This window comes from Equus caballus, chromosome 14, assembly GCF_041296265.1.
Source record: "Equus caballus isolate H_3958 breed thoroughbred chromosome 14, TB-T2T, whole genome shotgun sequence".
Lineage (NCBI taxonomy): Eukaryota > Metazoa > Chordata > Mammalia > Perissodactyla > Equidae > Equus > Equus caballus.
Genome location: NC_091697.1, coordinates 101,452,361 through 101,475,732, shown reverse-complemented (window position 1 = coordinate 101,475,732; position 23,372 = coordinate 101,452,361). Strand labels below are relative to the sequence as shown.

The 23,372-nt window shown below is 43.0% G+C and overlaps 1 long non-coding RNA gene across 2 annotated transcripts in view; it reads right to left on the bottom strand.

The window, feature by feature from the left end:
- Window positions 1-22,973, bottom strand: part of LOC138917359 (uncharacterized) — a 41,617-nt gene extending 18,644 nt beyond the window's left edge. Inside the window, exons 1-3 of one of the 2 annotated variants that reach the window (XR_011425211.1) lie at window positions 22,687-22,973; window positions 15,670-15,804; window positions 4,182-7,741 (exon numbers count right to left, since the gene is read on the bottom strand). This is a non-coding gene — a long non-coding RNA (uncharacterized lncRNA). Of the gene's footprint in view, window positions 1-4,181; window positions 7,742-15,669; window positions 15,805-22,686 lie in introns of those variants that run through there. The other variant, XR_011425212.1, reaches the window with a different exon arrangement.
- Window positions 22,974-23,372: the final 399 nt, after the last annotated feature.

Here is a 23,372-nt window from a genome sequence, read left to right as displayed (position 1 = left end):
TCTGTATATTTAGAATGACAGTCCTTTATCAGATGTGTCTTTTGCAAATATTTTCTCCCAGTCTGTGGCTTGTCTTCTCGTTCTCTTGACATTGTCTTTCCCAGAGCACAAGTTTTTAATTTTAAGGAAGTCCAGTTTATCAAGTGTTGATTTCACAGATCACACCTTTGTTGTATTTAAAAAGTCATTGCCATATTCAAGGCCATATAGGCTTTTTCCTGTGTTATCTTCTAGGAGTTTCATAGTTTTACGTCTTACAGTTAGGCCTATGATGATTTTGAGTTAATTTTTGTGAAGGTTGTGAGGTCTGTGTCTGGATTTTTTTTTTTTTAAACGTGGATGTCCAGTTGTTCCAGCACCATTTGTTGAAAGGACTGTCTTTGCTCCACTGTATTGCCGTTGCTTCTTTGTCAAAGATCAATTGACTATAATTACATGGGTCTATTTCTGGGCTCTCTCTTTTGTTCCATTGATCTATTTGCCTGTTCTTTCACCAATACGCACTGTCTTGATTACTGTTGCTTTATAGCAAGTTTTGAAGTCAAATAGTGTCAGTCTTCCAATTTTGTTCTCCTTCAATATGGTATGGGCTATTCTGGGTCTTTTGCCTCTCCATATAAACTTGGAATCGGGTTGTCAATCCACAAAATAACTTGATGGGATTTTCATTAGAATTGCATTAAATCTATAGATTAAGTTAGGAAGAACTAACATCTTGAAAATGTTGATTCCTCTTATCCATGAGCATGGAATATCTCTCCATTTATTTAGTTCTTTGATTTCATTCATCAGAATTTTTTTAGTTTTCCTCACATAGATCTTGTACACATTTTGTTAGATTTATACCTAAGTATTTCATTTCAGATATACATAACGTAATTAATAATGTAAACAATATTATGTTTTTAATTTTAAATTCCCTTCTTCATTGGTAGTATGTAGGAAAACAATTGATTTTTGTATATTAACTTTATATCCTGCAACCTTGCTATAATCACTTATTAGTTCCAGGAGTTTTTTTGGTGATTCTGTCAGATATTCCACATAGATGATCATGTCCTCTGCGAACAAAGACAGTTTTATTTCTTTCTTCCCAAACTGTATATCTTTTATTTCTTCTTGACTTATTGCATTGCTAGAACTTCCAGTACAATGTTGAAAGGAGTACTGAGAGGGGTCATCCTTGCCTTGTACCTGATCTTAGTGAAAATGCTCTGGGTTTCTCACCACTGAGTATGATATTAACTGTAGAATTCTTTCGGGTCTATCAAGTTGAGGAAGTTCCCCTCTATTCCTAGTTTACTGAAGAATTTTTATCATGAATGGGTGTTAGATTTTGTCAAATGCTTTTTCTGCATCTATTGATATGATCATATAATCTTTTTTCTTTAGCCTGTGGATGTGATAGATTACATTAATTGACTTTTGAATGTTGAACCAGCCTTGCATACCTGGGATTAATCTCATTTGGTTGTAGTGTGTAATGTTTTTTATACACTCTTGCATTTGATTTGTGAATATTTTTTGAGGAGTTTTGCATTATGTTCATTAGAAATATTGGTCTGCAATTTTCTTATAATGTGTTTGTCTGTTTTGATAGTAAGGTAATGCTGGTCTAATTGACTGAGTTAGGAAGTATTCCCTCTGCTTCTATCCTCTGAGAGAGATTGTAGAGAATTGGTATAATTTCTTTCTTAAATGTTTGGTAGAATTCCCCAGTGACCTTCTGGACCCGGTGCTTTCTGGTTTGGAAGGTCATTAATTATTATTCAATTTATTTAATAGGCCTCAGTATAGATATAGGCCTATTCAGATAGTCTATTCCTTCTTGTGTGAGTTTTGGAGATTGTGTCTTTCAAGGAATTGGCCCATTTTATATAAGTTATCAAATTTGGAGGCATAGAGTTGTTCACAGTATTCCTTTATTGTCTTTTTAGTGTCCCCTCTTTCATTTCTGATGTTAGTAATTAATGTGCTCTCTCTTTTTGCTTAGGTAACCTGGCTAGAGCTCATTGATTTTATTGATCTTTTCAAAAAACTAGCTTTTGATTTTATTTTCTCTATTGATTTCATGTTGCCAATTTCATTGATTTATGCTCTAATTCTTATTTTTTTTTTCTTCTGCTTTCTTTGGATTTAATTTCTTCTGCTTTTTCTAATTTCCTAAGGTGGAAATTAGATTATTGATTTATATTTTTCTCCTTTTCTGCTATATGCATTCAATGCTATACATTTCCCTCTAAACACTGCTTTTGCTGCATCCCACAAATTTTGAAAAGCTATGTTTTCATTTTCATTTAATTCAAAATATTTCTAAATTTCTCTTGAAATCTCTTCTTTGACTCATACATTATTGAGAAGTGCATTGTTTACTCATTTTGGGATTTTTCAGTTATCTTTCTGTTATTGATTTCTAGTTTAATTCCACTGTGATCTGAGAGCAGACATTGTATTATTTCTATTATCTTAAATGTGTTAAAGTGTGTTTTATGGCCCATAAAGTGGTCTATTTTGGCGGATGTTCCATGTGAGCTTGAGAAGAATGTGTATTCTGCTCCTGTTGGATGAAGTAGTTTATAGATGTCAATTATATCCAGGTGATTGATGGTGTTGTTGAGTTCAGTCTGTCCTGACTGATTTTCTGCCTGCTGAATCTATCCATTTCTGCTAGAGGAGTGTTGAAGTCTCCAATTATGACAGTGGATTCTTCTATTTCTTTTTTCAGTTCTATCAGTCTTTGCCTCATATAGTTTGACACTTTATTGTTAGACTCATATATGCTAAAGATTGTTATGTTTTCTTGGAGAATTGATTCCTTTATCATTATGTAATGCTCTTCTTTATGCTTGATAATTTTCCTTGCTTTGAAGTCTGCTGTGTCTGAAATTAATATAGCTATTCCTGCCTTCTTTTGATGTTTTGAAGGGTTAGCATGGCATATTTTTCTCCATCTATTCACTTTTAACGTATGTGAGTCATTATATTTAAAGTGGGTTTCTTGTATATAACCTATACAAGGGTCTGGTTTTTTATGTGCTCTGACGATCTCTGTCTTTTAGTTGGTGCACTTAGACCATTGATGTTCAAAGTGATTATTAATATAGCTGGGTTAACATCTACCATATTTGTTGCTGTTTTCTATTTCTTGTCCATGTTTTTTGTTCCTGTTGTTGTCTTCCACTCTTTTTCTGCCTTTTGTGGTTTTAATTGAGCATTTTATATGATTCCATTTTCTCTCCTTTCTTACCATATCAGTTATACTTCTGTTTTTAGTTTTTTTAGTGGTCATCCTAGAGTTTGCAATATACATTTACAACTAATCCAAGTCCACTTTAAATAACACTATACTGCTTCATGGGTGCTGTAAATGCCTTATAATAATAAAAGAATCCTATTTCCTTCTGTCTGTCCCTTGTATTATTGCTACCATTCATTTCACTTATATATAAATATACATAAACATATATACGTGTATACATAAGATATATACATAAACATACATAATTGAATATATTGTTGCTAATATTACTTTGAACAAACTGTTATCTGTAGATTAATTAAGGAGAAAATAAAAGTTTTTATTTTACCTTCACTTATTCTTTGTTCAACGCTCTTCCTTTCTGTACGCAGATCCAAGTTTCCGACTTATATCATTTTCCTTCTCTCTGAAGAACTTCTTTTAACATGTCTTGCAAGGCAGGTCTACTGGCAACAAATTCCCTCAATTTTTGTTTGTCAATTTGTTTGACAATTTTGCAAAGTGCAGAATTCTAGGTTGGTAGGGTTTTTTTCCTCTCTCAATACTTTAAATATTTCACTCTGCTCTCTTCTTACTTGCATGGTTTCAGAGGAGAAGCTAGATATAATTCTTATCTTTGTTCCTCTATAGGTAAGATTTTTTTTCCTCTAGCTTCTTTCAGGATTTTTTTATCTTTGATTTTCTGTAGTTTGAAAATGATGCCTAGGTATAGTTTTTTTTGGCATTTATGATTCTTGATGTTCTCTGAGCTTCCTAGATCTGTGGTCTGGTATCTGACATTAATTTGGGAAAATTCACAATCATTGTTGTTTCAACTATTTCTTCTATTCTCTTCTATTTTTCTTTCCTTTCTGGTATTCTCATTATGTGTATGTCACACATTGTGTAGTTGTCCTTGGATATTCTGTTCTCTTTTGCTCAGTTTTTGTTCTCTGCTTTTCAGTTTTGGAGGTTTCTATTGAGATATCCTTGAGTTCAGAGATTCTTTCCTCACCATATCCATCTACTATTCTGCTAATAGACCCATCAAAAGCATTCTCCATTTCTGTTATAGCATTTTTGACCTCTAGCACTTCTTCTTGGTTCTCTCTTAGCATTTCTATCTCTTTGTTTACATTCCCCATCTGTTCTTGCATGCTGTCTACTTTATCCATTGGAGACCTTAACATATTAATCATAGTTGTTTTAAATTCATTCCAACATCCCTGCTATGTCTGGTTCTGATGCTTGTTCTGCCTCTTCAAATTGCGTTTTTTGCCTTTTGGTATGTTGCGTAATTTTTCTTGCTAGCTGGACATGAGGTACCGGGTAAAAGGAACTACCGTAAATAGGTTTTTTAATGTGGTGGTGGTATGGGGGAAGCATTCTATAGTCCTGGGATTAGGTCTCAGTCTCCTAGTGAGCCTGTGCCTCTGGACTGGGAATGCCACAAGCGTTTCTCAGGGTTTTTTCTCCCCACTGAGGTGGGAGACAAGGGCTACAGCTGACTGGAGTTGGGTATTTCCCTTCCCCAGGTCAGTTAAGGCTCTGATAATATCCCAGCAGCTTAGGCTCTGGTTAACTAGCTTCTCCTGACAGCAAACCTCATTAAAAAGAAAAGAGTGCTCTGGAGTATTTCAAAATGGTTTGTTTTCCCCTCCCTCTGCTGGAAGCACAAGGGGATTTTTCTCTAATAATTACTATGAGAACCTGGTCAAGCACCTAGAGGTGAATCTCACAAAATTGTGGAGGCCCCCCTATGACTGGCTCTCCCTGGAGTTTTTAACTCTCAGAGTTGTCCACACTGAACTTCCAGCAATTTGTTGGTGATAGTCCAGGTTTTCCTACCCACACCAATTCCTGCAGTGGTTTCTGCTTCTGAGACTCCACTTCAGGAAGCCATGACGCCCTGTCTCCACCTGTCTGTCTCCCTAATCTTGGGGACAGCAGTTTGCCCTGACCTCACCTCTCCTACAGATCCTAGAAGAGTTGGTTTTTCAATCTGTTCAGCTTTTTACTTGTTGTTAGGACAGAAGAGTAACTTTCAATCTCCTTACAGGCAGAACTGGAAATCAGACCTCCTTGAATTTTTTTTTACAGTGAATACATACTTATTCCATAATCTGAAAAAAATAGCTAATTTCACTTTGGAATTTTAAAAAATAAAAACTTTCAGAAATTTCAGACAGAGACAGTTCTCTGTAATTATTATTAAAGATTCTGATTTAAAAAATATCTACCATTTCAATTCCATTTTACATGACACAAAAAAACAGGAAGACAATGAAAAGGATCAGTGAATGATACAGAATGACAAAAGTCTCAATGAGAATAGGTCATATTTTCTTAACCACATGGCTAAGGATTTTATCACATCTTCATAAAAAGAAGTAATTGATATTAACCTCAAAATTACACTGTACTCTTAAAACTCAATGATAGAAACACAAATACTCCACTTTAAAAATGGGCAAATGATTTGAATAGACATTTCTCCAAGAATATATACTAATAGCCAATAAGTTCATGAAAAGATGCTCAATATCATTAGTTTCTAGGAATTGCAAATCAAAACCCAATGAAATACCACTTCTCATCCACTAGGATGGCTATCATCAAAAAGGCAGATAATAACAAGTGTTGGTGAGAATGTGGAGAGATTGGAACCTTCAAACATTACTGGTGGGAATGTGAAATAGTGCAGCTGCTATGGAAAACGGCTTGGCAGTTCCTTAAAAGCTTCAACATATAGGTACCACATGGCTCGGCAAATCTACTGCTGGGTATTTACTCAAGAGAATTAAAAAACATATGTCCATACAAAAACTTGTACACAAATGTTCATAGTAGCATTATTCATAATAGCCAAAAGGTGCAAACAACACAAATATCTATCAACTGATAAATAGGTAAACAAAATACGCTATACCCATACAATTGGATATTATTCATTAAAAAAGTGAAGTACCAATACTTGCTGTATCAAGGATGAAATCTTGAAAATATTATGCTGGGTAAAAGAAGTCAGACGCAAAAAGCCACGTGTTGTATAATTCCGTTGATATGAAATATCCAGAATAAGAAAATCTAGACAGAAAGTAAACTAGCGGTTTCTAAGCACTGGGGGGCAGAAATGAGGAGTGACTACAAAAAAGGGTATGGATTTCTTTCTGGAGAGATGCCAACGTTCTGGAATTAGATAGTGATGATAGTTGTATAACTTTGTGGATATACTAAAATATGCTGAATTCTACACTTAAAAACAAACAAATAAAAATATTTGGAGATTAAAATGATACTTTTTATGTCCTTTGTATTGCATAAATACCTTATATCTCCCCCAAAAAAACCCAGAAAATACACGTAAGCAAAGAAGTTAGTTATCAGTTATCCTACCACTCAGAGATATGCACTGATAATATTTTGTTTTACATTCTTCAAATTTTAAAAAATATTTTAATTTTATGACAATAATAAATACACACAGGTTTTTTTCTTTTTAAAATTGTATTTTTTACATTATTATATGGTAAAGTTGACTTTTTCTTTCTTTGTACTATTCTATAAATTTTATTACATATATGGATTCTTGTAGCTACCACCACAATCAGAATAAAGAATAGTTACATCACTTCAAAAACTCCTTTGTGCTGTCTCTTTATAGTCACACACATCCCCTGCCCCCTGGCAACCAATGATCTATTCTTCATCAGTACAGATTTATATTTGTGAGAATGTCATATAAATGGAATCATTCAATACGTAATCTTTTGAGACTGGCTTCATTTACTCAACATAATGTCTTTGAGATTCATCCAAGTCATTGCATGGGTCAATAGTTCCCCCCTCTTCATTGCTGAGTAATATTCCATTGTATGGATGTACCAGAGTTTGTTTGTTTATCCAATGAAATAGTACTCAGCGATAAAGAGGAACAAATCATTGACACATGCAACAATATCCAGAGTGGGATTGCTGGATCATATGGTGGGTATATGTTTAATTTTATAACAAATTGCCAAACTGTTTTCCAGAGGGGCTGTACCATTTCACATTTCCACTAGTGATGCATGAGAGTTCCAGTTACTCTGCATCTTCACCAGCACTTACACAGAGTTGTAAATGTCAAATGTTTCTTTTTAGTCCACTGCTCAGCTGTCATCTTGAACTTCTCTCTGCTGTTATCCTGGGAATTCCCTTTGCTGTTCTCACGGTTGTGTTCCCTGCTGCCTTGACCTCATGTCTTCCTCTTTCCTGCTTTAGTCCCTTGTTTAGAAGATATGATGGCATGGTACAGATGACAGCCTGAGCAACATGCTGCGTTCTGGGCTGGTGGCCCTCTGCCCCCGGAGCAGAGTTGCCATCCTGAGCTCTTGCTTTGCCATTGCCCTGGAGAGTCCCCTGTTTCTCCCCTGTGTTGGCTCTCCAGTTTCCTCTGTACTAAGCCTTCCTTTTTCTGAGCTTAATGTCTTCTTTAGGTACAGCACGTCCTCTAGTAGATTCCTGAAGAAAAGATCATGGAAGGTAAATTTTTTGATACCTTAACAGTTTAAAAAATGCCTTTGTTCTCTGCTCACATTTGAATGATGGTGTAGATAGATTGAAAGTTCCAGGTTCAGAATGTGAAAGGTGTTGCTTATTACCTTCCGGTTTCTAGTGTTGGTACAGGGCAGGTCCTGACAATCTGGAAAATCATCTCCTTCCGTCTGGGAAATTTTCTTTACCATTTCATTGGCCATTTCCTCCCTCCATTTTCTCTGTTTTCTCTTTCTGGAATTTCTGTTATTTAGCTTTGGACCTGTTATTTGAATTTCTGTTATTTGGCTCTCAGACTAACCCTCTTAATTTTCTATTTTCTTTGTATTTTTGCCTTACTTTCTAAGGTCAAGGGTCCAACTTTATCTTCCATTCCTTCTTCCTTTTTCCATTACATTATTAATTCCAGGAGCACTTTGTTCCCTGGACGTTCCTTTGTGTATGAGGGGAGGAGGGGCACGTAGTGTCCTGTTATTTCAGGGGTACAGTATCTTCTCTTAGCCTTCTGATATATTACTCATAATTGTTTTCTTTTCTTAAAAAGTATTCTCCCTGTTTCCTCCCAGTTGTTTTTTCTTTGTTTACATCTCTATCTTCCAAATTAGAGCCTTTCCTCAGATGTCTAGTGTCCTTTGACTGACTGCTGGTGAGTGAGAGTTGTGGACCAGAAGGCTGTTTGGAAGCTCAGACTATGTAGGTTGCAGTTGACAATCCTGAGCTTTACTGTAGGGTGATCTGGGTGACCCACCTTTGGGTCTTGCCCTTGGACTGGCCAAATAAACCAGAGTTTCCATCCTATCTCCTTCCAAGAGGGTAAAGGCCTGGGTGCTGCTGTTCTGGAACTGAGTGAGGGAAGGGCTGGAAGATTCTACAGTCAGCATGCAGAATATAGAGCCACTTAACCCCCCTGTTTTAGGCATTCACTGTATCTGTCAACCCATTAACAGCCCCAGTTCCAGAGGAAGCTGGTACTGCTTGTTTCTGAGACTGGGTTTGGTTCTTAGCGTCCCAGCCCTGGTTTAAGATTATTCTTTCCTAGGTCTCGGAAGGAAGAGTTATTTTGGCAGAAAAGCTGAGAACGAGAAACAAATCTTGGTTTTGACGTTTTTAAAGTCTAAACCCTGAAGGACCCAGGGCACAAAGTTTATGTCGTTATGTAAGAAAAACTACCTAAAACTTGGAAATAAGGCAAAAATGATAGCTGCATTAAAAGTCTGTGAAGGGTCATCCCTTCACAGAGACGTCCCTTGGTTGTGGCCCAGATATTTTGAAACCCTAGTAAGTTATAGATTAGCTTGTAGAAAAATGATAAGGTGTTTGTGACGATATTTTGGTGGGCAGGGGGAGGCTGGTAGAGAAGATAACCCCAAAACTTGTGTATAGAGCATCTTTGTCTATAGAGCATCTTTGTCTATAGAGCATTGCCATGTTTTGTACCTATTTAGCAATCTTGTTTCACTATTCCTTTCCCCACTAACTATACAATCCCTGTTTCTCAAATTTTCTTCAAACCAGCTCTTGTCTTGCTGCTGGTTCCTTCAATAATGAGTTAATGAAACTTTGGCATGAGTTTGCCATCTCTATGTGCAGAAATTATGTTTTTTAACAGTGTGAGAATTGTACTTTTACACTATAAATGAGAGATCTGGAAGAATATCGTCAGTAATAGTGTTATTTTCCCTGACCTTCCTCCCCAGGTTGGATGAAGGTAGCCCAGACTGGGAGAGAGGAGAGTCAGAGGGAAACAAAAGAGCTTAGAAACTGGAAGGTGCTAAGAAGAAGTCTGAGCTATGGAACGACAGCAATTTACTTATAAAAAGTGGACCACACTGTACTTACTATTGCACGTTGCACTCGATACTATAGCATGAACACCTTAATAGGTCAACAAATAACTCTTCTAAAATAGGATTCTTCATTGCTACGTGGCATTCCACCACATGAGCCAATTTAATGATTTAGAAAAACTGTACATTTCTCCTTTCAACTGTAGGCACAGTCAGTCTCAATTATTTTAGTTATTAAATCCTGAGTTAAAAGAATATCTCTTTCTTGAAAAGAACCCTAGACTGGGCGGACCCCAACCAACAATTGTAGTCAAGGATCTGGTGACCAGAGCTGGCAAAACCAAGTTACCTTCTCTTTCAGAAAGCCCCTGAATCAAGCGTGTCATGCGTACTTCTGGCTGGCCATAGATGGGCAGTAGTGATTCGACTCCTTGTAAGGAGAGCTCTAAGCTCGAGGACAGTGGCTTCAGGGAGCCTCCCTAACGCGTGTCTTAAGTAACAGCAGAACCCCGCTGTCTGCCCGCCCCGAGTTCTGTGTTCGTGCGGCCCGTGATCGGGAGGCAGGGATGTGCCTGCTGGGTGCAGGCTGGTGCTGGGCCTCCCCTCAACCTGTAAACAGAAAGTGATAAATGGGCCTGCTCAAAAGGCGTGGAGGAGACTGCTGTGGGCTTTCCCAGTTGAAGGAAGGACTCCTCCCATAACGTGGACAGAGATACCAGGATCTAAGGAGCCCCGATCCCATGGTGGTACCTGCAATGCCCTCAGCAGCCCCTTAAATTGCACCTGGGAGCAGAGGTCCCAGAGTCGATCAATTACCTTCCCCTGGGTGCCGGTTTGAATCGTTCCCTATTTTTAGGGGGAGCTTACATTTACCACAAATCAAAGCTCCTCCAACTGAGACCCACACTGGGATTTGAGGATTTTGTTATTTGCGTGTGTGGGTGTGTGCACGCTTGCAACTTTGAAAAATCACAATGTGTTTAGATCAAACAGCAGCATGCAGATCAATATGATTTGGTCAAAACAGATTTCCGTTTGTTCTTGCTATTTTGTACATTTTATTCTAAGAATCAAAGACGTTTATAATCAGTTCAACAAGGTCACAAGGAACTTTCTAAAAGCTTGTTCAGTGATAGAAACAAAATCCAAAATTTTAGTTTACTTTTGTAAGAGAAAAAAATGTCATTTTTCCACAAACGTTGAGAGTAAAAACAGAATATTTACAACATGAATCCTGATACTAAATCAATTACAGGCAAAAATGTGACCATTACTCTGTTATTTTATGGTTTTAATAGTGTGGTGTTATATTCAGGGCATATTATCTTCATTAGTTGAAAGAGCAAAATTAGAATCATATGCAGCCTTCCTGGTAATTCCTTTAATTTCCTGTTTTCTATCTTTTTGGTGACTTCTGTAGAAAGTCTATTTAAAAAGTTTCCCCTTTGAAAATGGCCCAAGGAGCAAAGGGAGCCTCTATTTTAATGCTCTGTGAGTTGGTGAGAAGAGAGTGTTTCACAAAGTCCAGCTTCCATTCCAAATGGCGACTGGACACAGTGGCCCGAGCGAGAGAACAGAGGGGGCCGCGTCATGGGTTTGGGGAACGGAGGTTAGTGTGCCTCTGCTTCATAAAGGATAGTGATGTTGTATTTTCCAAGTGTTAAAGGCTCGAATGAGTGACATAAGTTCCGGTTGTCTGAAGTGGGTCGGAAAAATAACATGGACTTCAGAAACTAATATGTAATAATACACCTGACTTGTACACATCAGAAAATAAACATGATCACATCATTAAGGGTTCTCAGAAGTAAGCTCGCTCTTTCCCCATCTTGAAAAAGAAAACCCAGGCCAGCAGCAGGAGCAGGCTTCAGTGCTCTGACCCTCCCCTCGCAGCCCCGACCTTCCCCACACAGGCCCTGTGGGCTGGGATGGCATGCAGTGCTCACAGAAGCAGCTGAAATAATAAAACAGCTTCATCCTGGATTACTGGATCCCCAGATCCCTGTGCGATGCATGCCCAGAAGACCGGGCTTTCCAGGGGCTGCCGGGAACATTGTGTCTCCATTCACAAAGCAGCAACCCTTGGAGAGGTGAACGGCCACGATCGGATTATTGAACTCATTATGCTTTGTGGCAGACTGTGGTGTTGTCTGGGTTTCAAGTACAAAAGTTGTTGATTCCAAGGGGGCTGGCATCTTCGCTAAGAATAGAACGAGGAGGTACACCCGCCCACATCCTGGACCCTCCCCCTTAAAAAGAACTGGAATACAATAAAAGGTCCATGTCAGAAAAGCTGATCTGGAGAATATGTGATGCAGTTTTATTCTCAGGAAAAGAAAATGTTCTGTTTTTCCCATTAGAAACGCCTCAGTTCCTGCCAAATCTCTTCTTACCCCAAATGTCTTAGAATATCTTGGTATAACTCAGCAGGGATAGGGCAGCACAAACACCGAGATAAGCTAATTCAACATATACTCATTGAGCACAGTTAGACTAAGATACCTTCCTGAAACCCCTTCCCCTGCCATCGATAAAATGGCTTTTGATACTAGGCATCTTATTTTTTTTAATTCTCCCACTAAACAAGACAATAATGTCTCCATTCGGACTTTGCCACAGACGCAGTGGGCTGGAAGATGAAAATGCGGTCACTCTTTCTCACGACGGGGCAAGTTCTCATGGCCCAGTCCTGCTGCACCAGTTCGGGCATCTGGCTGGGGTTAGGGACTACACAGCGGGGCCAGCCTGACAACGTTACCTCCCAAGGCCAAGCGGCCATGAAAGACCTGGAGGGCAGGGGCCACCAGTGCCTGCCACAAAGTAGGTGGTCAAGAAATGCTCAGTGTTGAGATCAGCACCTTAGGATCGGAAATCTCAAGATTGGAATGATCGATATTCACTTTACTGGCTATAAAAATAGACTCCTCTTGGTGCACTGGCTCAGAGAAGTGTGGGAGCTGGAGTATTTGTGCGGTAGAGGAGGTTGTTTAAGGCAAGCAAGGCTCTGTTCTTTTTCAAACATGCTTGTTTCAAACATACTGTTCTTTTTTTTTTTTTTTAGTGACTTCTATTTCTCCTTGCATTGCCTTAATCATTTGAACAGAAGGGTTCCTCTTTGAGGCTCTTTGAGCCTTGTGTAGAAGGCTCCATCTGGCACCCTTGCTTTGCACAGAACCCAAGCCATGTCTCCCACACCCAAGTCTATGTCTGCGTCCAAGACTCCCTCGGGCTACCTTCACCCCAGCTCATGCATGCGGCACTGGTTTGTCTTTCTCCATTTCTGGCGCCCAAGGAAGGAATGACACTTGCACATGCTGTGGGAGGGGGCACATCTATACCAGCTCAGGTGCTCCCTATTGCAGGAAGTTCCTTCCATCTCCTTGACATTGTGGAAAAATATTCTATCAAGTTCAGAGATCTTGTAAGAGTTATGTCTGATCTTTAAGGAATGAATTGCAACAAAATTAATAATAGCTAAAGGTAAACAGACTGAGTTTATAGTGATCATATAAACTCTGTTTCTTCATTCTAGAGTTCAAAAGCTATTGCTCCCCTCACCCACCATCATCCATTGGGTACCACTATTTACAAAAAGAATTCTATTTCTTAGAATCATTAGATTCTTATCACTGGAAGGGAAACTCAACTGCCTTCAAGGGCAGGCAGGTAACACAGATGAGTGACCCCGGCAGGTTTAAGGCGACAGGGAGTGAAGCACGCTCTTATAAAATGGAGACCTCAAGCCCCACCTAGAGATTTTCAGATTCCGTTTTAAAAACCACTGAGGTCCAAAACAAACCATGTACAGGCTGAATTCCACCCAAAGCCCAACCGCTTACCAGAGATAATTAGTCCAATGCTCCTGACTGTGTGGCAGGAAAGGAAATTTAAACAGAATGAGTAATTTGCTCAAGGTCATATAACTTAGGGAAAAGTCAAGACGAGCCTGGCCTCGGGTTTCTAATTCCAAGATTAGAGATTTTCCCCTCCCCCAAGCTGGCTCTGGCTCTCAAAACCCCCCTTTACAAATAAAGAAGGATCCACTTACATGTTGCTCTGATGAAATTAAATGTGGCCAAACCTCTTTTCCCCAGGTTTCCTTTAACAACAAATTCTGAACAGCACCAGAATATGGGTAAGTTAATTGGTCATGATGCTGGAGCGGACAGGCAGGCTGGGCCTAAACGACTGCAGAAGCCTTGTGAATCACGGAGCAAGCCAGAATCTCCCACCTGGCTCATTCACTCAGGGCTCCAGAGCCCCATTACCATCGCTTGTCAGCCACGGGTTGGCTGGGGGTCAGATCTTCGCCGACAAAGCACCCTGAGAAATTCTTTTGGCCCAGTGAAGGAAGCCTGGCTGGAATCAGTTCCGACACACGGAGCCCGGCGAGCTACACTGTGTGACCTCACGCAGGGCTGAGACTTGCTTTTGGCTTCTCTGTGGCATTACGTTTGTCTTGAAGGAGTCCAATTATTTAGGAAAGGTGCAGTGTGGTGTGGCAGCAAGAACGTGCTTTTGGAACAAGACGGACACACTTGAATGCCCTCTCTACTGCTTCATTCATTCAGTCAACAAACACTTCCTGCAGGCCCACTCTGTGCCAGGCAGTGTTGTAGGCCCCAAGGAGACATAGCGAACCAAACAGAAAAGTCCCTGCCTTCACGAAGTTGACATTTTAGTCAGGGGATACTGGCAATAAATAAAGTAAATAATTAAATTACGTAGTATGTTAGAAGGCGATGGATACCAGGGGTAAAATAAGTAGAGACAGAGAGTGGACACTGCAGTTTAAATAGTGTGTGCAAGGAAGCCTCACTGAGCAGGTGGAATTTGAGCAGAGACTTGAAGCGGGTGAAGGAGTGAACTATAAAGATACATGGGATTCCATGCAAAGGCCCTGAGGTCGGAGCATGCATGGAATGTTCAAGGAACAAGGGGACCAGCCTGTCTCGATGGAATAGGGTGGGATGGGAGTGGTAGGAGATAAACCGATAGAGGCAATGAGGGGCGATCAGACCATTGTAAGCTTACCTTAAGTGAAATAGGGAGCTGCCACGGGATATATTTTGAAGAATTTCCTGATGGATTGAATGAGGGCTCAGAGAAAAAGGATAGTCAAGAGTGACCCCAAGGTTTTGTCTTGAGCAAGTGAAAGAGTGGAGGTGCCATTAACTGAGATGGGAAGGCTATGGAGGCAGTGGTTGCAGGGAGGGCAGAATCAGGAGCTGACTTTTGGAAATGTTAAGGGAAGAGGAGGAATAAACAGTGGCACGTGAGTCTGAAGCACACGAAAGAGGCCTAGACTGAGGATGCAAATTTGGGATCATATAAACGGTATTTAAAATTGTGAGAGGGGCCGGCTCTGTGGCCGAGTGGTTAAGGGTTCGGATCCTGGGCGCGGACATGGCACCACTCATCAGGCCACGTCGAGGTGGCGTCCCACATCCCACAACTAGAAGGACCTGCAACTAAGATATACAACTATGTATCGGAGGGGTTTGGGAAATAAAGCAGAAAAAAAAAAAAAAGGAAGATTAAAAATTGTGAGAATCAACGCTATGACCAAAGAGTGACAGTAGACAGGGACGAGAAGAGGTTGTGGGACCACGTCCCGGGACACGTCAACATGGGGTGTGCAGGCTACCATGTAGGAGCTGGTGGCTGCAGCGTGCCGGGGTCAGGACCAAGGCACCCATTCTCCCACTGCTCACAGCTACCAACCTACTGCTTCTCCAGGAATTGCCCTCAGATGAAGGAGGCTAGGCAGCCGAGGTTATGCCCTCATCCCAGGGACAGGCGGGGTTCAATGACTGGTCAACCGGGCACTCAAAGCCACCCCCTTTTTCAATTCAGAACAATTCTGAGGAATCTTCTAGAGCTCATGGTACCAAAAAAGGCCATTATGGCCCTTGCTCCACTGCTCAGCTTCTCCTCCGTCTGACCCCGCTGCCTTCACACCCTCACCAGTGGTGTTTCTAGGAGCACCCTGTGCACAGACCTCCATCCCAGTCAATTTCCCAGGGAATCTGTCCTAAAACAGTGGCTGTGGGCATAGTACTTGCTTTTACAGTTTCACATTTGTAAGATGGAGATAATTATACCAACCTGGCAGGATTGTCGTGGTGAGAAGAGACATCATATGTGAAGTGCCCAGGATGATGCCTGGTTCATAGTAGGCACTTAAAATGTGGCAGTTACTCTTGTCGGAATCAGATTTTCACTGTTCCACCTTCTCAAATCCTAAAGAAGATTAGAAAAGGTGCCATCATAGTGCTCAGGAGGGCTGTCTGTCCTCTCCCTGAACTCCCCAGACTACATTCAGACACTTCTTTTGTGTGCTCTGACAGCACCCTTTACTTCCCATATCATAATTATAGATTGCACTATTCTATATTATAATTGCATTTTAATTTTCTCCCAACCCTCTTTCCTGTAAGCTCTATGTCTATCTCGTTCATGATTGTATCTCCAGGCTCCAGGGACTAGCACATTATAGGCTTTCCATAAATATTTATTGAACTGAATTGAATCAAATTGAATTTAGTGGAATTGAACTGAATTGAATTGACATCTGCCTGAATTTATGGACTAAGTCCTGGCTTAGTTTAGCTCAGCTCTGGGAACTATAGATCCGAGTGACCTTTATGAGGAATTTGGTCAGGTCCTATGAAGCCCCAAGAAGACTATCCATCCACCAATCCATTCATCTATCCATTCACTCAAAAATAATTTTAGAGCACCCCTCTGCCGGACACTGGAAACAGAATAGCCAACAAGATCTTATAGTCAAGCAGTGAGATAGATAACGAACAATGAACAAAATAATTAACAACCATGCAGTCTGCTGCGGAAAAAAAACAAAAAGAAGGGAGAGGGAAGGGCAGTGGAATCTCATTTAGGCAGAGTGATCAGACTTCTCTGAGGACAGGAAATTTAAGATGAGATCTGGAAAAAATGAGTAGAAGCCAGTTGTGGGGAAAGTAGGACTATTTCAGACCGAGAAAGATCCTGAAAGGGGAAAAGAGGCTGGTGTGTTGAGGAAAGGAGAGAAAAGCAGTGTGAAGGGGGCAGAGGGAGAGGGGTGAGGGGCAGTTCATGCAGAGCATTACGCATTTTGTGCAGAGCAGTACACAGTTTGAGAGAATCGTTCTTGGTACCATCTAAGCGAATGGACTAGAGGAGAGCAAGTGCGTTGAGGGAGGAACTAGATAGAAGTTGTTGCAAGAAATGGTGACGGTGGAGACGGAGAAAAGTAAATCTCTTCCAGATAAACTTTGAAGGGCGCCATGGTAGGACTTACTGCAACAGGAGGACAGAGAAAGGAGAATTAAGAACAGCTCTTAGGTTTGAGGCTTGACCCACTGAGTGAGTGGTAATCCAGTTATGGAAATGAGGAAGACTGAGGGAAGAGGGCAGGATTTTAGGAGAGAACTGAGTTCCCTTTAGGAAATGCTAAATTTTGGAAACTCGGGAGCCTTCCACAGGACAGCCAGCTGCAGTCATCTCCCTCCCTGGGCCTGCCCCTGCCAAGAACGCAGCCCAGACTCCACTGGGATTTCCTGAAGTTCTGGGGGCCCCCGGAAAGCCTAGGGAAGAAAGGGCCAGCAGTGCTAGGGGTGAGCAACCACGGAGAGAACAAAGCACAGAGCAGGACTTGTCTCCAGCAAAAATCAACACTCAATCCTCTTGGAAACTGAAGTGCATGAGCTTGAACGTCTGCAGCTCATGACCAGAAGGAGAGGTTCCCCAGTCAGGAAAACAACTCGCGGAAAGCTCTCGGCAGGCTGCCCTCGATTCCATGAAGAAGGGTCCCCTCGTCCCACACGCCACTGGAATGGAAACCAGACATGAAAGCGAGCACAGGCCTGCCAGCTGGGTGCCGTTCAGACATCTGTGGGCAATCAGGGGCTTCCTCGTGGGTTGGGTCCTGTCTATGACTGGCTTTGTGCTAAGAAAAGCAAATTTCTTCTGTGACCACTGGTCCGTCAAACCCACAGAGTATGCTTTGGGACTCGCTGGGCTTCTGGGGGTCTAGGATGGAAGAGGAGGGTGGCCAGGAACCTTGTCCCCCAGCCCAAGCCCTGAGGGACGTGACAGCACTAGCTCACGGGCCACTTTTTTTCAGGTAGGTGTCAGGAGCAACTCAAGTCCTAATGCCTTTTGGCCGCAAGCACCACAGAAATCTTGTCGCTGGTCAGCCTGGGTCTCACAGCTCCCCTTCCTCAGCCCTGGGGCCTCTTTTTTGCCACTGTGATTTGGCCAGTTCTCAGTGCAGCCCAACGGTGCGCTCTCCTGCATCCGTCAGGGACGAAGGAGATCTCCTAATTACTCCCAATCTTCTGTGCCAGCGAGATGGTTTTAAAATGGTACCCACCACTGCCGTGTCCCTTCTGTGATAGGGCTCTTGTTGGAGAGATGAGAGACTGAATGGACAAATGGGCAACGGCCTGACCAAACATAAGACAGATCCCCAACCCACAACCTGCAGCAGCTGCCTAGGAAACCAACCCCTCACCTACAACAGACAGCCCAGGAGGCCAGCCCGCTGTCAGTCCGACCCGCAGGAAGCCAGATTGCAATCTCTACTCACAATCCAGGAAGCTTGACAATAACTTCTCTAACAATCAGCCCCAAATGGCCAGGACTTGATTAATGACTTCCAGCTTCCCTAATCTTTGTCTCTGCTTCCAATTTAGGACCAACCAGAGAAAGCCAAATATGCCCCCCAACCAATCACATGGGATACCCGGCTTCTAGGTAGTCCACCCATGACTTCCCCACGCCACCAGCCTCCAGTCAGGGCACTCCTGCAGCCTTCCCTTTCTCCACTGGACAGCTTGTCCCCTCCTCTGCCTGCCTTTGAGTCTCTGCCAGATGCAAGTGACAGTGGCTGACTCCTTTGCTATAGCAAGCTCTGAATAAATAGCCGTTGTTTTTCTCATTTGGCTGATCCTCATTTATTTCCACAGCCAATTATTGACTTTTCCTTTAAGGCATTTCCAAAAATAATTTAATAGCGCCTTTGAGCAACCATATTGAGCCATAGTGTAATAGTTAGGATACAAATTAACCTGCTGTAACAAAGAGACCCCAAAATACTATAGCCCAAGTATAACAGAAACTCACTTCTCTCCCATATACCTGTGTAGGGGTGGTTGAGGGCAGGGAGCTAACTCTCTTCCTTGAGGGCACTCAGGGACCCAGATTCCCTTTCCTTGTTGCCCTCCTGTTCCTTTGCTACGCGGATAACAAGCTGGCTCAGCCCCACCTTGTCTGTGTTCTGGCCACAGGAAGGAGGAAAGGCTTCTCTTTCAGGATGTGGTCTGGAAGTTGTACCTATCGCTTTCTTTCACAACTGGCCAAACTCAGCCACGTGGCCACGCCTAGCCATCAGAAGCCTGGGAAATGTGGTCTCTACAGGTGTCTAGCACCTATAGAATGGGAGGAAGGGGATGTGGAGCCCACTTGACAGCCTCGCCCACATTCTGCTGGGTACTAAGGGATACAAAATACATTTTGTCTTCAAAGCTTAACTGAAGACTAGAAGGGTGAAGACCACGTCTTCTAGCCAGGCACTGAAGACCTATCACACTCTCCTCTTACCTCTTTCTTCCAAACATCTTCGTTTCCCTTCCCTCCCTTGTGACGAATGGAGCCATGCCACACCCTGCTGTAAGAAGCACTTCCAAATTCAAATTAATTCCTTTAAACATTTACTCCATCAAGTCATTCAAAGAGTTTTGAAATCCTGCCTCTGAACGCTGGTGAGGGAGAGGGTGGCACAGCCCCCACTGTTGGCGGAGCATCCCCCCCTGCATTGGCGTGCTGTGCTGTCATGAACTCTGTATCTGCCTGCTCTGCTGCCCAGTCATGAATTCAGTCAAGGACCAAGTACATCTTCATCTTTATATCCCAGCACCAGCCAGGCCCAGGCACATGGAGTTTGTGTTGCACAAGCAGACTGGCTCACAGCCCTTATTTCTTAGGTCTCATCTGAGGAAAGCACCCCCATGGTCCGTGGACCACCCTTCCCTGGCCCTACCATTCTCAGTGTACCCCTGAGAGTCCAGATAAGCATGTTGGAGGAATAAAAGAGTTTTAAATGTATATCATCATTGTGATGGTTAATTTTATGTGGCAACTTGACTGGGCTAACAGAGGACCAGATAGCTGGTAAAACACTATTTCTGGGTGTGTCTGCAGGAGATTTTGCATTTGAATCGGTAGATTGAGTAAAGAAGATGGCCCTTACCACACAAGTGGGCATCATCCAAATCATTGAGGGCCTGCAGAGGACAAAAAGATGGAGGAAGGGTGAATTTGCTCCCTCTGCTTTAGCTGGGACATCCATCTCCTCCTGCCCTTGGACATCGGTGCTCCTGGTTCTCAGGCCTTCAGACTCACACTTATCCCCCCAGCTTTCCTGGGTCTCCAGCTTGCAGATGGCAGATGCTGCGGCTTCTCAGCCTCCATAATTGCATGAGCCAATTCCTATAACAAATCTCCTCACATCTATCTATCTATATCTCTCTCTCTACCTAATCTCCTATCAGCTCTGTTTCTCTGGAGAACCCTGACTAATACAATCAGTATTAGCTTGACCTAACACAAACATCACAATCTCAGAGAAGCTGTGGGGGTGCCCATCCCTGGGTTCAAGAACTGGGAAGACTTCTCCTCTGTAGAAAGGGGGCAGTTCTCAGGCCATGTGGTCTGGCCACTGGCATGTGACTTTGATCTGCTAGTGTGTCCCCTGGAACAGCATGTCCTCTAGCTCATTTTGACCTGGCAGAGTCAAATCCCCTACCCGTAGACCCTGATGGTAAATTAGCAGCCATTCTAGGGAGTCAACGGGCTCTGCTTTCACACACCCCCCCCCCCCCCCCCCACACACACACAGAGCCCCAGGCCAGACCATCTCAGGCCTCTGGGTGTCCTGAGCAGTACATCTGTTTAGAGAAGAGGCTGACTTAGCAGCTCTATGTGGCAGAAGGGTTAATACGGAGGCTTCCCAGTGGCAGCATTCTGCCTCTCCTCTCTCGGTCTAAGCAATTCAGCTCTGACCCCAACTTGCATCCTCTGCTCAGGCAAACAGAAGCCCTGTACGACTTTTCCTTGAACAGGCCCCTAGCAATCTTAATGCTTATCCTTAAGCAGCTCATCAAATAATTCCTTTTAATTCTCTTCCTGAAAAGAGTTCTAATAAATACAATTTTTTCCATTGTGTTCCATCTCCAGGAATGTTTTAGCATTCTTTATAAATTGCTGCCGTGCCCCCTAACCCAGATCTCACCTTGAAAGGCTAGGGCAGCGCAGCCCCTCCCACCGGCCCCAGCCCAGAGGCAGGCGTCTCTGTCTGCCCATCCCCAGCCTCGAGGCCTGCGCCACAGTTGTCTGCCTCACTGCGCAGGCTATCTTGGGGATGCTGATGGGAAAACAGCATCAACAAGTCACCTGCATTTCATGCCTCCTGGCCTCCAAGGAAGCAAATTAGGGTTTTAAAATAAGACAAACTAGGCTTGAGTGAGAGCGGGAAGGCTGCCAATTACAATCTTTTAATTCGAGGTTGCTTATAAAAAGACTGAAACTATTTCCATTTTAAACAAAGTGAACGTTTGATTTTAATTCTGACCTAAAAAAATAAGGAACAAGAGAAAGAAAGAAAAGAGATGCTATTCTCCTGTGATTTCAACCCCAAGAGTTGTGTTAAAACAAGCCCTCAAAGGTGCTGGGTTGGGAGGGCTTGTCCCGCCTCCCGTTGGACTGCAAACTGCTCGCTGGCGCCAAAGCCCCGGCCGCGTCGCTCTCCGCGGGGACCCGGGCCCCACAGGCAGCTCACTCGCGGCTCCTTCTTCCACAGCTTTCCCAGCTCTACCCGCCAGTCTCAGTAATGCGGGCTGGAAGTTATTTAGCAGTTTCTTTACATTTAAATGATTCCATTGTTCACGTTTCAACACCTGCAAATACCTAGAAAGAGTCTCACTCTATTCTAGTTAGCTCGCCATTAGCAAGCTGAGCTTCCCCCTCGTGCTGATAGGAACGGAGCGGGGGCCTGAGGCAGTCTCTTCGGGAGCTAAATTATTTCGTGCCCACAGTAACCGTTCCGGGACTACGGTCCACCCCACTGACACAACAGAAGCATAAAGATGATGAGTAAGGTTGCATGCTTTGCAACCACAGAAAATAATTTTGGCTTATCCTTTTCTCCAAACAGGTTATACATTCTTCAGATGGTGGAGGACTTTTTACTGACAACATATTTAGTACAAGTACCGCTCTGTGAGTCATCAGGCTGGTAGGAGCAGGAAGAAGCCGGGAGATGGATAAGAGGAAGTGGGGAGTAGGTGGGAGATATTTTAGATCGTTTTAGGCGGGCGCCCGGGCTGGGGCGCATCTCAGACCGCCGACTCTTCATCACAGTGAGTGGCACTTTCTGCGTTTCTGCTTGGCCACGCCCCTCATCGCCTCATCCACCATCACACGGAGATTTCAGACCTCCTTTGCGGGGGGGGTTACTCTGGGTCTCCCGGGAGCTAAGTCCTGCAGGAGTGTGCACCCAGCAAGGAGAGAGGGCCGGAGCAGTGACTCATCCTGAGGAAACTTTCACGAGTCTAAAGTGAAATGAAAAAAGCAGGGATAATTATATACATATATATAATTATAATCATATATATATATATATGCTGGTGTAAGAGTACTAACTCATTTTGGGGGCAAGGCTGTTCATTATACTGAGATTATATTTTTATCACTTATTTGGGGTCAAAAAGTCCTGTTATGACAAAGGTATGACAGAAGATGATAGGATTTGGGTTTTGGTTTTGGTTAATCTGTCACTTGGCAAAATTAAAAGCTGACGACCTTATGTAGGTCTCCCCACCAACCCCTTCTTGTTAAAAGTTTGCTAATTTGGGAAATTACCATTTTGAGAAACCACTGGCCTGGAGCTCCGTGTCCCCTGGGCTCAGGCGGTAGCCATGCAGTGGGCGCCAGCGCCCAGACGCCCTCTCAGCCTGCTTGCAGGGCATGCCCCTGCCAGCCTCCCCTCGTCCCCCACCTACTGCCTTCCAGCTCCGTCCATTGAGCTGACGGGCGGGACTGCCTGAGTCTAGTGCCGCTTACCTTGTTTGCCTTTCTCGTTGTATGTGCACCTCTTCCTTGGTGTCCTCTCTAACTCTTCCAGGATCTCCTCCCAAGCTGGAGGCAGCAGCATAAAGTCAGGGCGATCCCTCTGGGCAAGAGAAATTTCCATGCACCTGGCCTCCCTCTTCAGGACTGGCATGATGTCGGGTCTGGGTTGGGAATCCTGCCTTGGGGACCTGCATAGTGTGCACATTGGGAGAGCTCTTCTTCCGCCCCCTTCCTCTGTACAAGAGGGGCCGCCGTTCTCCAGCAGCATCTAGATAGACACTGCTTGTATCAACAGTGGGTACTTTTGGATACAGCCTGAAAACAGCTGAATGCTTCTGTTGCATGTACAGTATCAGAGAAAAGTGGGGATTTAGCAATTTCTCTCTCTTAAGCAGTGATGGTGAGGAAAGGTTTGTAGAGGGGATTGCTTTTGGGCCACCTGAACTGTTTTAAAACTTAACCAGATTATTGCCCAAGGAAGGTACCATGGTGGCCCGTGCAGATACCTCTTTTGTCATATGAACCGGTCATCAGTTGCTGCAATAATAGCTGCATAACAACCAACCAGGAAACCTCAGGGAGGCATATAACAGTGAGCTTTTATTTAGCTCAGAGGCTGCAGGTGGGTGAATTAGGCTGGGCTCAGATGGGCAGTTCTGGTCTCAGCTGAGCTTACC